Source organism: Telopea speciosissima, chromosome 10 (genome assembly GCF_018873765.1).
Source record: "Telopea speciosissima isolate NSW1024214 ecotype Mountain lineage chromosome 10, Tspe_v1, whole genome shotgun sequence".
Classification (NCBI taxonomy): Eukaryota; Viridiplantae; Streptophyta; class Magnoliopsida; order Proteales; family Proteaceae; genus Telopea; species Telopea speciosissima.
In genome coordinates this window covers 10,952,109-10,965,962 of record NC_057925.1, presented here as the reverse complement: position 1 = coordinate 10,965,962, position 13,854 = coordinate 10,952,109, and positions in this window count along the sequence as shown.

Below are 13,854 nucleotides of genomic sequence, written 5' to 3'. Positions count from 1 at the left end.
ATTATGCTTTAGGTTAGGTTCTTCTCGGTTCCTTCTCTTGAACCTATTGTGATTGAATGGACCTAGAAAGGTCTTAGGACCCTAATGAGCTTAGGATGGAGTTTCCTTGATGTTCCTATGCTTTAAACCACTTGAAAATGGAACCCTTGGAGGGGGATCCTTTGGATTTTGGACCTGCAGGTGTGAGGATTTACATGTGGTTTCAGACCTGCAAGAAATCACCCTGAAATTACCTCCCTGAGAAGGCCCCTGGAAAGCTTGGATTTATGGGCGGTTTCATTTTCTGAGAAACCACACCTGCAACCGCCCTTGGCAGAGACCTTCCTAAGCCCCTGGTTAGCTAGGATTTACATGTGGTTGCAGGAATTGGGCATGAAACCACCCATAAAACCACCCTGCCTCTAAAACCTTATACTTAAATGATTTATGGGAGACATTTTGGGGATCCGTCCCTTTACTTAATTAACCCTGTTTTCACTCTTTATTTAGGTTTAAAGTTTTCTTCTTGTGACGTGTTACTTAATTGCGGTGACAACTCATAACATCGGGACATAACACATATTGTGAGTGGGTTTGGTTGTTTGGGCTTGATATTATTATTGTATTGTATATTATGCCATCATTATAAATTATTAAGCATGCTTGCGCATATTGCATACTTTTATATATGAATGTTATGATGTTAATTGGAGATGCTTTACTTTGATGGGTCTCGGTGCCGGTGGGTGCCGGTGCTGGAACCCCGGATACTATATATATTTATGAAGAAATTATGTTGAATGTCATGTTGAACTGTATGCACCGTGCCGTGCTGGTAATCGGGCACTAAACCAGATGAAAAGTTGATGCGCCCGGATTATCTCTCGGGACGATAGGACTTGCATGTAGTTGTGGCTAGGATTTTACACCCTTATGCTACGACCCTTATCAACAGGGGTTTAGGTGTTGGGTAATCAGTACACCGGATTCTGTGGAGGTGGGAGAGACCAGTCATGGTAGTATTGGTTATCAGGGGTCTGCCACTGAGTGGTCTTGGAGGCTTCGATCGGCGTAGGTCCCAGGTGACAATTGAGGTTTCATTGTGGCGATAAGTTAAGTGACCCACAGTGTCTCCCGAGTTGTCACAGTAGCATATACCTCTGACTTAGTTGTGATGTTAGGTGGAAAATTTACTTAACATATGCATGCATCATTGGACTATGTGAATTGTGTGTTTGTGCATCCCCATCCCCTCACTGGCTCAGTGGAGAGCTAACCCCCTCGTGTACACAATTTTTAGATTATGATGCAGGTACGTAGGAGCCGGAAGCTGTGTTAGAGGAACATGGCAACGGGTGTCCTTGTGACAATTGTGCCTACGGGCCGTGACAATTCTAGGGACTTGTTCCCCTTTTGTTTATTTTAGGGCGTAGGCCCATGTATAGATATTTACTGTTATACCTTTGTTGATCATTATTAGATGGTAATGAAAAATGGATTAACTACAGTATTTATCATCTAGACTTTGATCATCTTGTAACTATTGATTTTATACGCTTCCGCAAAACTATTGATCTTTTGGAATGTAATATTTTTCTTTCCGCACTCTGATATTATATTATTTTAATATTGGTTATGACTGTGCGTTGGGACACTGTGTCAGTGATCCTGGCAACTTAGTAGGATGACACGCGTCGTCCTAGTCACCCCTTATAATGTATTGTATCCCTTGTCTGGGATGGGGGCGTGACAGAGTGATATCAGAGCAATGATGCTCTGCATCGACCACAGTCTTGCGGACTCTTGATTTACTCTCCACAATTAGGTTCTAAACTAAAAAACTTCAAGAACATAAATGATTGTGTGCAGACATAGGAGAAGACTGATTGTGGTGAAACAAGAACCTAGAAGATAATAGGAAACATGGCACTTAGGATTTGAACCATAGGCTGTTAAGCTACAACTATATAATTGCTTGGTTGAGTCTTAAGTAGGTCATAAATAATTCATAAACAATAATGAATCAATTATAACCAAGCATAATTATCAACAATGATTTAAACAAGAAAGAATTAAGCAAATACATAGAGATACATATAAGATTAATTACAAATATTCAATTTTTCAAATCTTCTTGGGAGGCAATCATATCCTTCCCATTTCAACATTCATGATTTCATGTATTCCAACAAAAACATATGATTCCATCCAGCTCAATCAAAAGATACTAATCTAAACACCATAATTGTTCCAAATTCTCTGCTTCGGCATAACTGTGCCTTTCCCAACTCAGAATACAAGATCCCATTTGCTCCAACTCAAAATATTTGATTCTATTTATCTCAGATTAAATATACAAGTCTATCATTTCTAAAAGTCCCCAGTTGTTCATCCTAAGACAAGTACTAGAAGAATTGATCCAGAATAACTTCAATTTGTTGAGAGAAAGCTGGGTTAGACGTTGCACCACCGCCACCACCGCGACCAAGAAAGGTGTTGATGTCATCTACCCCACTCTCGATACCCTCTAGGCGTCGAGTCTGGTCGGAGAATTGCTTTGTGACCTCATCGAAGCCATCCACCACTCGCAGGTTCAACCGTCTGATAGCCGTCAGAATGTCACTACCTCTTGCCTGATGAAGGAGTAGGGATTCCTTCCAGGTGAATAGTAGGTCTTCTCTTCTCCAATGGACAGGTTGATAACACCGGCCAACTGTGCTGCAATGAAGGCTATAGGAACCCCCTTGACACATGAAACAACCCGATAGTTTTGTGTGTCCAGGTTCTCGGTATCCAGATTTGCATAGAAATAGCGAATGAGTTTCAGGTAGTATGGTTCAGGAAGGTTGAGAATGTTGGTCCACCCCAATGCCTCGAATCTCTGCCCCACCATGTAAGCTTTGAGATCATCCAACACTACATCCCGCCCTTCCACTATATTTTTGAAGCGGAAGTAGTCTTGGTGAAGCTCTTGGTCCTCTATCTTTTGAAACCATAGTGGATCTAGGACAGTTGGTGCAACTTGTTCAACGCATGCACGCTGTGTTCTTGGAGCCATTAGTTGTTTTAACCTGCATCCAAAAGCCAAGAATGATAGCAAATTAGTACCTTGAATGCTAAGGCCTAAGTAGATGATCAATGTAAGGTTGTGAAGTTCAAAACCTAGCCCTTGATTTTCCTTTCAAAGCAAATTAAATTACAGTAAGATTCTTAGGCTAGCAAATTCTGATTTTTTTATCCAATTGTGATCTAAGAAGTTGGGGAAAAAAAAAGAAAGGCATGGCCATTATGTGAATGACATGATAAATAATAAAGATTCATGGTCATATTATGCCTAGGACATGATATTTTATACAAAGTAGTAAGTTCAAACAAGAAGTAGACTTGTTCGATCATGGAGCATGCCTTGGGCTTCAAAAAGAATTTTCAGATTTTGTAATTGGAAGTTTGAATCTTGAGAAACAAGTAAAGTTGGTTTGTGGCAACTCAAAATAGTGTAGACTAAGCCTACATAGTAAGACCGAATCAAATATGGCAAAAGAGAAGAGAAAAATTTGATTAGGTTTTGATTTTCCAAAATCCAACCTAAATCCTTGAGTTAGATGCCAAGATCGTATGCAAGCCCTAGTATAGGTTGCTTATGATGAGAAAATGGTTAAGATTAGGTTGTGAGTAACCTACCAAGCAAAAGGAAACAAAAACCCCAAGTTTTATAAACCTGAAATCGATTTTGGGGTTTCTCCTTGAGAGAAATCGATGGGAGAAAGAGAGATCTTACCTGAATGCGATTGGATGTTGTTGAGGAGTAATTTGGAGCACTAAACTCCACCAAGGAGTGAGGAGAGAGCAAGTACGGTCGTAGTTGAGGTTTCTCTGGAGCTTTAGAGTTGTGTTTTAAAGGAGGAAAATAAACCTCTAAGTTGCGGGTTTTAAAATTTTAATTTTTGGGCCATGCGGTTTCACCCGCGGATTCAATTTTGTGAAACCCACTGAGAATCCACGAATTTCTGAGAACAAAATTTGGTTCTGTGAAAGCCCGGATTTACCTGTGGTTGCAACTTAGTGAAACCACACCTAAAACCGCCCAAGCCAGAAAGGATTTTTGGCCCTGTTTGGTTTAACCAATCTATTTTTGGTGTTTATTACCTCCATTTGATGTTTCCCTCGCCCCTCTTGTGGCATATCTTACCCCGGTAACTTAAGCTTTATGCTTGACAAATAAAAGTATAGAAGTGAAATGTCTACAAGATGTGGAAATTGTATTATGACAAAAGCATATAAGGAAAATGAGACATGATAACCATAGGAAGATGTTTGGAGTGAAGAGATATGAATAAGATCAATGCACATGTAAAATCCATGTGAGATCCCTAATGCATGGATGTGAATAATGAGATCAATGTGAACAACATGTGCTTTTGGTTACTTTACATCCCAATCAATACCAAATGAGCAAGTTATTGGATGAAAATACCCCAACAAGAGACAAGAATTATTTATTTGAGAAACAGAGGAAAGATTCTAAGGATTTTATCAACAATCATGTATACAAGAGAATATGCTTGAAGATAAGACAACGTGATAATTTTCTATGAGATTTTATGGCGTGTAAAAGAATTAGATTTGAACTTGGAGAGTTTTCCCAAAATATTGTGAATTGAGGATTTTACCACAACCAAAACCTGGACATAATCCAAGTAAAATTCAACTAGGCATGATAAACCTAGCAACAATCTCTAAAATGTTTTCAAAGACTTGAAAATTTATAAAAGATGCAATAATCAAACAAGGATCCAACAACTTAGTGCCATCGATCAAATAGGACTTGATTACACCCAAAAACCCTAGTTCCAATCGATTTGGTATGGATTTGGTGTACATGGCCATGGGATTACAAGAAAAATCAAAACTTGATCACAACTTGAAATGATTCATCCCAAATCCAAGAAAAGAGCAAGTAGAAATAGGAAGAAAGCCATATCTTGAACAACTGAGAGTTGAACCTTGAGGCTTGAGATTACAAGAAAAACCACCTAAGGGAAGCTTGAACGGAAGTCCCTGTAGAGCTTTTTCTCCCTGCAGTTATGTCCTTTCTTTGGAGCCAAAAGTGAGTTTTAAAACTCGTGGCTCTATTTTGTTAAATTTCTACGAACAGATGAACGAACGGATCCACTTGTCGTGAATCCGCCCCACAAAAAAAAAAAAAAAAAAAAAAAAAAAAACTTGAAATTATCATTTTAAAGTTGTGCTGATCACGAACGGATCCACACTCATACGTCCGTCCGTAGATCCGTTTGAATTACACCCTCTCGGCCATTGAGACTTCTGAGATCGGATGAACGAACGGATTTGCATTCCACATCCGCCCGTTAGTCCGCTCTCCCTATTTTCGCGGAGAAGCCACGAACGCACCCGGAGTGCTGACGTCGCTCGTGAGTCCACCAGATTTCTTTTAGGATTTTGAGCTCAGATTTTTGGAGACCTTTGACCACACCTATATGTGATGATTATGTGCCTATACCCTAGATCGGACACCTCGTTGTGTGACCCATTTGTGGGGACCACTTAAATTTAGTTAATATCTTGAAATTGAAAGAGCTTAGGACTTGTACCCGATTGGGCCAGCTAATAAGAACTAGCAGGCATTGGTAACCACTGTGACTCCTCTCTTACATAAAAGGAGAAGAGTTACCTTTGAGGATGAAGACCTTAGACCCTGTGAATTTAAGGACCCAAACCTTATGGGTAGGTACTAAGAAAGGAAAGTAATAGGCTGGTTTGGGCTGGTCTATGTGATTGAGCCATGAAGGTCACGTGTATTTGGAAGTCATTCATAACACCTCAAGCTAGTGACGACTCTATTTGAACTTTACTTGGTCCATCCAAACCTTGTTTAGACTCATAGAGAAAGTCCTACACCGTGATTTGACTTTCCAAAAGAGGACTTAGCAAACCGTACCTGAGAACTTCTTGTTCTTGTGGATTGACCTAGATGACAGATATGTCCATAGGGATGTGAATGTAATTATTGAATTTATGCCTACGTATTGGTGTGATAAATATATATAGATATCCCTTAGAACCTTGGACTTGTGTGACTAGAGTGTTTCTCTGGTACTACAAGTATGACCTTACCTCGACCTTGCTGTGTAACTAGTTGGTGCCCTGACCTTGGTTGACCAAACCTTAGGATAATGAATAATGAATTTATTAATCGAGTAGGTAAAATTATTGAGACCTGCTTGAAGAGTTGACTTGGACCAAAACTATTAAAAGATTATTGGTTCTCGAAAGAGGACTGATGTGGATTCTTCCCTATGGGATAACTGTGTAGTAGGTTTAAAGGTTGTGAAAGCTAAAACTGAAGGATGTAACAAGCCCTTCCTCAACGACAGATATGAATGGGGTAATGGATCACCAAATGCATTCCCTCCGTACTGGGAGTGAACAATAGGAGATTCCATCAATATTCCAAATCATTCTAAAGTTGGGTTAGGTAATGAGACAACTAGATGTGAAAGCCTTCAGAATGTGAACCCTATATTGGGACATTAACAGGTTAAATCCTGTAATCCAAGAATGACCAGAGTAGTGAAGGCTAGAGTGGTATCACCTGATCTGGAAGACCTAGGCAACCTCTGTTCCTTGAGACTTAACTTAGTAGTAGGAACCCTATGTTCCTAGGGTTATTGTGAACCACACCCCTGTGGTAATGTGACCCTATAAGGAAAAGAGAATTGTGGAACCTGACTTGCTGTGTCATGTAGGCACTGCCTCATCTTGACTCGACCTTTGACTTAGTTCAAGATGTGGGTGACTTGGGATGTTGTTATCCAACAACCCTTATCACTTGAGACCCTAGTTGCCTCAAATTTCGGGGACAAAATTTCTTGTAAGTTGGGGAGGATGTTATACCCGCATCCCGGATCATAATTAATTATTATTTCTTCTCCGTGACGTGTAGTTATCACTGCCACGTATGCTGGTGAGCTATTCTCACTGGTGCTCAAACCCAGTTACAAAATTATTGACCACAGTATGAGTTTGCCTATAGAGAAAACTATTCAGGGTATGAGTTTGCCTAAGTTCAAACAAGAAGTAGACTTGTTCGATCATGGAGCATGCCTTGGGCTTCAAAAAGAATTTTCAGATTTTGTAATTGGAAGTTTGAATCTTGAGAAACAAGTAAAGTTGGTTTGTGGCAACTCAAAATAGTGTAGACTAAGCCTACATAGTAAGACCGAATCAAATATGGCAAAAGAGAAGAGAAAAATTTGATTAGGTTTTGATTTTCCAAAATCCAACCTAAATCCTTGAGTTAGATGCCAAGATCGTATGCAAGCCCTAGTATAGGTTGCTTATGATGAGAAAATGGTTAAGATTAGGTTGTGAGTAACCTACCAAGCAAAAGGAAACAAAAATCCCAAGTTTTATAAACCTGAAATCGATTTTGGGGTTTCTCCTTGAGAGAAATCGATGGGAGAAAGAGAGATCTTACCTGAATGCGATTGGATGTTGTTGAGGAGTAATTTGGAGCACTAAACTCCACCAAGGAGTGAGGAGAGAGCAAGTACGATCGTAGTTGAGGTTTCTCCGGAGCTTTAGAGTTGTGTTTTAAAGGAGGAAAATAAACCTCTAAGTTGCGGGTTTTAAAATTTTAATTTTTGGGCCATGCGGTTTCACCCGCGGATTCAATTTTGTGAAACCCACCAAGAATCCACGAATTTCTGAGAACAAAATTTGGTTCTGTGAAAGCCCGGATTTACCTGTGGTTGCAACTTAGTGAAACCACACCTAAAACCGCCCAAGCCAGAAAGGATTTTTGGCCCTGTTTGGTTTAACCAATCTATTTTTGGTGTTTATTACCTCCATTTGATGTTTCCCTCGCCCCTCTTGTGGCATATCTTACCCCGGTAACTTAAGCTTTATGCTTGACAAATAAAAGTATAGAAGTGAAATGTCTACAAGATGTGGAAATTGTATTATGACAAAAGCATATAAGGAAAATGAGACATGATAACCATAGGAAGATGTTTGGAGTGAAGAGATATGAATAAGATCAATGCACATGTAAAATCCATGTGAGATCCCTAATGCATGGATGTGAATAATGAGATCAATGTGAACAACATGTGCTTTTGGTTACTTTACATCCCAATCAATACCAAATGAGCAAGTTATTGGATGAAAATACCCCAACAAGAGACAAGAATTATTTATTTGAGAAACAGAGGAAAGATTCTAAGGATTTTATCAACAATCATGTATACAAGAGAATATGCTTGAAGATAAGACAACGTGATAATTTTCTATGAGATTTTATGGCGTGTAAAAGAATTAGATTTGAACTTGGAGAGTTTTCCCAAAATATTGTGAATTGAGGATTTTACCACAACCAAAACCTGGACATAATCCAAGTAAAATTCAACTAGGCATGATAAACCTAGCAACAATCTCTAAAATGTTTTCAAAGACTTGAAAATTTATAAAAGATGCAATAATCAAACAAGGATCCAACAACTTAGTGCCATCGATCAAATAGGACTTGATTACACCCAAAAACCCTAGTTCCAATCGATTTGGTATGGATTTGGTGTACATGGCCATGGGATTACAAGAAAAATCAAAACTTGATCACAACTTGAAATGATTCATCCCAAATCCAAGAAAAGAGCAAGTAGAAATAGGAAGAAAGCCATATCTTGAACAACTGAGAGTTGAACCTTGAGGCTTGAGATTACAAGAAAAACCACCTAAGGGAAGCTTGAACGGAAGTCCCAGTAGAGCTTTTTCTCCTGCGATTTATGTCCTTTCTTTGGAGCCAAAAGTGAGTTTTAAAACTCGTGGCTCTATTTTGTTAAATTTCTACGAACAGATGAACGAACGGATCCACTTGTCGTGAATCCGCCCCACAAAAAAAAAAAAAAAAAAAAAAAAAAACACTTGAAATTATCATTTTAAAGTTGTGCTGATCACGAACGGATCCACACTCATACGTCCGTCCGTAGATCCGTTTGAATTACACCCTCTCGGCCATTGAGACTTCTGAGATCGGATGAACGAACGGATTTGCATTCCACATCCGCCCGTTAGTTCGCTCTCCCTATTTTGCGGAGAAGCCACGAACGCACCGAGGCTTGGCGTCGCTCGTGAGTCCACCAGATTTCTTTTAGGATTTTGAGCTCAGATTTTTGGAGACCTTTGACCACACCTATATGTGATGATTATGTGCCTATACCCTAGATCGGACACCTCGTTGTGTGACCCATTTGTGGGGACCACTTAAATTTAGTTAATACCTTGAAATTGAAAGAGCTTAGGACTTGTACCCGACTGGGCCAGCTAATAAGAACTAGCAGGCATTGGTAACCACTGTGACTCCTCTCTTACATAAAAGGAGAAGAGTTACCTTTGAGGATGAAGACCTTAGACCCTGTGAATTTAAGGACCCAAACCTTATGGGTAGGTACTAAGAAAGGAAAGTAATAGGCTGGTTTGGGCTGGTCTATGTGATTGAGCCATGAAGGTCACGTGTATTTGGAAGTCATTCATAACACCTCAAGCTAGTGACGACTCTATTTGAACTTTACTTGGTCCATCCAAACCTTGTTTAGACTCATAGAGAAAGTCCTCCACCGTGATTTGACTTTCCAAAAGAGGACTTAGCAAACCGTACCTGAGAACTTCTTGTTCTTGTGGATTGACCTAGATGACAGATATGTCCATAGGGATGTGAATGTAATTATTGAATTTATGCCTACGTATTGGTGTGATAAATATATATAGATATCCCTTAGAACCTTGGACTTGTGTGACTAGAGTGATTTTCTGGTACTACAAGTATGACCTTACCTCGACCTTGCTGTGTAACTAGTTGGTGCCCTGACCTTGGTTGATCAAACCTTAGGATAATGAATAATGAATTTAATGATCGAGTAGGTTAAATTATTGAGACCTGCTTGAAGAGTTGACTTGGACCAAAACTATTAAAAGATTATTGGTTCTCGAAAGAGGACTGATGTGGATTCTTCCCTATGGGATAACTGTGTAGTAGGTTTAAAGGTTGTGAAAGCTAAAACTGAAGGATGTAACAAGACCTTCTCCAACGACAGATATGAATGGGGTAATGGATCACCAAATGCGTTCCCTCCGTACTGGGAGTGAACAATAGGAGATTCCATCAATATTCCAAATCATTCTAAAGTTGGGTTAGGTAATGAGACAACTAGATGTGAAAGCCTTCAGAATGTGAACCCTATATTGGGACATTAATAGGTTAAATCCTGTAATCCAAGAATGACCAGAGTAGTGAAGGCTAGAGTGGTATCACCTGATCTGGAAGACCTAGGCAACCTCTGTTTCTTGAGACTTAACTTAGTAGTAGGAACCCTATGTTCCTAGGGTTATTGTGAACCACACCCCTGTGGTAATGTGACCCTGTAAGGAAAAGAGAATTGTGGAACCTGACTTGCTGTGTCATGTAGGCACTGCCTCATCTTGACTCGACCTTTGACTTAGTTCAAGATGTGGGTGACTTGGGATGTTGTTATCCAACAACCCTTATCACTTGAGACCCTAGCTGCCTCAAATTTCGGGGATAAAATTTCTTGTAAGGTGGGGAGGATGTTATACCCGCATCCCGGATCATAATTAATTATTATTTCTTCTCCGTGACGTGTAGTTATCACTGCCACGTATGCTGGTGAGCTATTCTCACTGGTGGTCAAACCCAGTTACAAAATTATTGACCACAGTATGAGTTTGCCTAGAGAGAAAACTATTCGGGGTCATGGGGGACAAACCATGACATAGAAATAGTAAGTTCTAGCCCTTAATTTTATTTATTTACCCTTTCCCTTGATGCCCTCGAAGTGCGGGTCAAGATTTGGACCGCTCGGGCTATTTTAGTTGAGTTGGAAATATTTTATTTTTGGGTCCCACTTGCCCTGGGAAAACGTGTGAAGAGCAATTATACCCATAACTTGTGGGCACATCTTTTAATTAGGTTCTTTCCTAATTATAACTAGTGGGCAGGCCCATTAGCTTGAGAGGCCCATTGGGCTTAAGTGGCAATTTAACCTAAGGGTCCATCTAACTCTATTTGACCCAAAGTTGGGTATTTCTTTCTTTTACCCAAATAGAACTAATGGGTCAACCCATTAAGCCCTCTTGATCCATTTAACTTAAAGTACCCATTTGGCCTAATGACCCATTTATCTTGGATCCACCAATTTAACTCTTGACCCATTTAACTTAAAGGTCCCAAGGTCCATTTTCTATAAATAAGACAAAGGGGGGGGAGAAGCATTCTTTCTCTTTATTTCTCCCATCTAACCTATATCGTGGAGGAGAGAAAGGAGAAAGAAGAAAGAAGAAAGAAGGAAAGGAGAAGGAAGGAGAAAAGGAGGAAGAAGGGTGGAGAATCTTGGTTGGAGGCTTGAAGACCACTTCTTGGAGCCCTCAACGTGGAGCACCACTTCCTTGGGGAAGGTAAGCCATTAAAACCCACCTCTCTTCATCTATTTTGGGTTTTGGGGTTTGGGTAATGGGAGAGATTCGACCTAGAGCTCTCTTGGAACCTAAGGAATCGATGGAACCTTAAAGCCTAGGCTATGGTGGAGTTATTTCACTCCATTATGAGCTCTAATGTTAGTATTCTCATTCCATTTGAGAGATTTAAGGTTTGGACCCTATTATGCTTTAGGTTAGGTTCTTCTCAGTTCCTTTTCTTGAACCTATTGTGATTGAATGGACCTAGAGAGGTCTTAGAACCCTAATGAGCTTAGGATGGAGTTTCCTTGATGTTCCTATGCTTTAAACCACTTGAAAATGGAACCCTTGGGATTTTGGACCTGCAGGTGTGAGGATTTACATGTGGTTTCAGACCTGTAAGAAACCACCCTGAAATTACCTCCCTGAGAAGGCCCCTAGAAAGCTCGGATTTATGGGCGGTTTCATTTTCTGAGGAACCACACCTGCAACCGCCCTTGGCAGAGACCTTCCTAAGCCCCTGGTTAGCTAGGATTTACATGTGGTTGCAGGAATTGGGCATGAAACCACCCATAAAACTACCCTGCCTCTAAAACCTTATACTTAAATGATTTACGGGAGACATTTTGGGGATCCGTCCCTTTACTTAATTAACCCTGTTTTCACTCTTTATTTAGGTTTAAAGTTTTCGTCTTGCGACGTGTTACTTAATTGCGGCTACAACTCATAACATCGGGACATAACACATATTGTGAGTGGGTTTGGTTGTTTGGGCTTGATATTATTATTGCATTGTATATTATGTCATCATTATAAATTATTAAGCATGCTTGCGCATATTGCATACTTTTATATATGAATGTTATGATGTTAATTGGAGATGCTTTACTTTGATGGGTCTCGGTGCTGGTGCCGGAACCCCAGATACTATATATATTTATGAAGAAACTATGTTGAATGTCATATTGAATTGTATGCGCCGTGTCGTGCTGGTAACCGGGCACTAAACCAGATGAAAAGTTGATGCGCCCGAATTACCTCTCGGGACGATAGGACTTGCATGTAGCTGTGGCTAGGATTTTACACCCTTATGCTACGACCCTTACCAACAAGGGTTTAGGTGTTGGGTAATCAGTACACCGGATTCTGTGGAGGTGGGAGAGACCAGTCATGGTAGTATTGGTTATCAGGGGTCTGCCACTGAGTGGTCTTGGAGGCTTCGATCGGCGTAGGTCTAGGTGACAATTGAGGTTTCATTGTGGCGATAAGTTAAGTGACCCACAGTGTCTCCCGAGTTGTCACAGTAGCATATACCTCTGACTTAGTTGTGATGTTAGGTGAAAAATTTACTTAACATATGCATGCATCATTGGACTATGTGAATTGTGTGTTTGTGCATCCCCATCCCCTCACTGGCTCAGTGGAGAGCTAACCCCCTCGTGTACACAATTTTTAGATTATGATGCAGGTACGTAGGAGCCGGAAGCTGTGTTAGAGGAACATGGCAACGGGTGTCCTTGTGACAATTGTACCTACGGGCCGTGACAATTCTAGGGACTTGTTCCCCTTTTGTTTATTTTAGGGTGTAGGCCCATGTATAAACATTTACTGTTATACCCTTGTTGATCAATATTAGATGGTAATGAAAAATGGATTAACTACAGTATTTATCATCTAGACTTTGATCATCTTGTAACTATTGATTTTATACGCTTCCGTAAAACTATTGATCTTTTGGAATGTAATATTTTTCTTTCCGCACTCTGATATTATATTATTTTAATATTGGTTATGACTGTGCGTTGGGACACTGTGTCAGTGATCCTGGTAGCTTAGTAGGATGACATGCGTCGTCCTAGACACCCCTTACAATGTATTGTATCCCTTGTCTGGGATGGGGGCGTGACAGTAGATGTCCTGAGGCAATGAGTGGAAGATGACATTCGTCTTATAATTCAGCTTGAATGAAGTCCCAAGGTTCTCCAGATCCAGGAACAAGTTCCTCAGTTTCATGAAATGGCCAATAATCGGAGTACCTTGAGCCATCTTCATGCCATGGAGGAGTGTCACCAGTTGATGATGGGCATGACATTCTTCCCTCCTATACATCTTCTTCAACTCCTCCATCATGTCCTTGGTCAAGTACAAATCCTTGACCGAATCAGCGATGGTCTTCTCTAGAGAACTCAATACGAGGAGTTTTGCCTTAGAGTTTTTCTGTCGAAACAACTCATAGGCAGGCTTTGATTCTGGGTTCTCCTCATTAGGGAATTCAGGCTCATCTTCGTCCAGGACAGACATTAGACCTTCCGCAGACAGGAGTAACTTGATGTTCCTCCTCTAGTCAACATAGTTAGGGCCGGTCAAAACATGGTCTTTGATAAG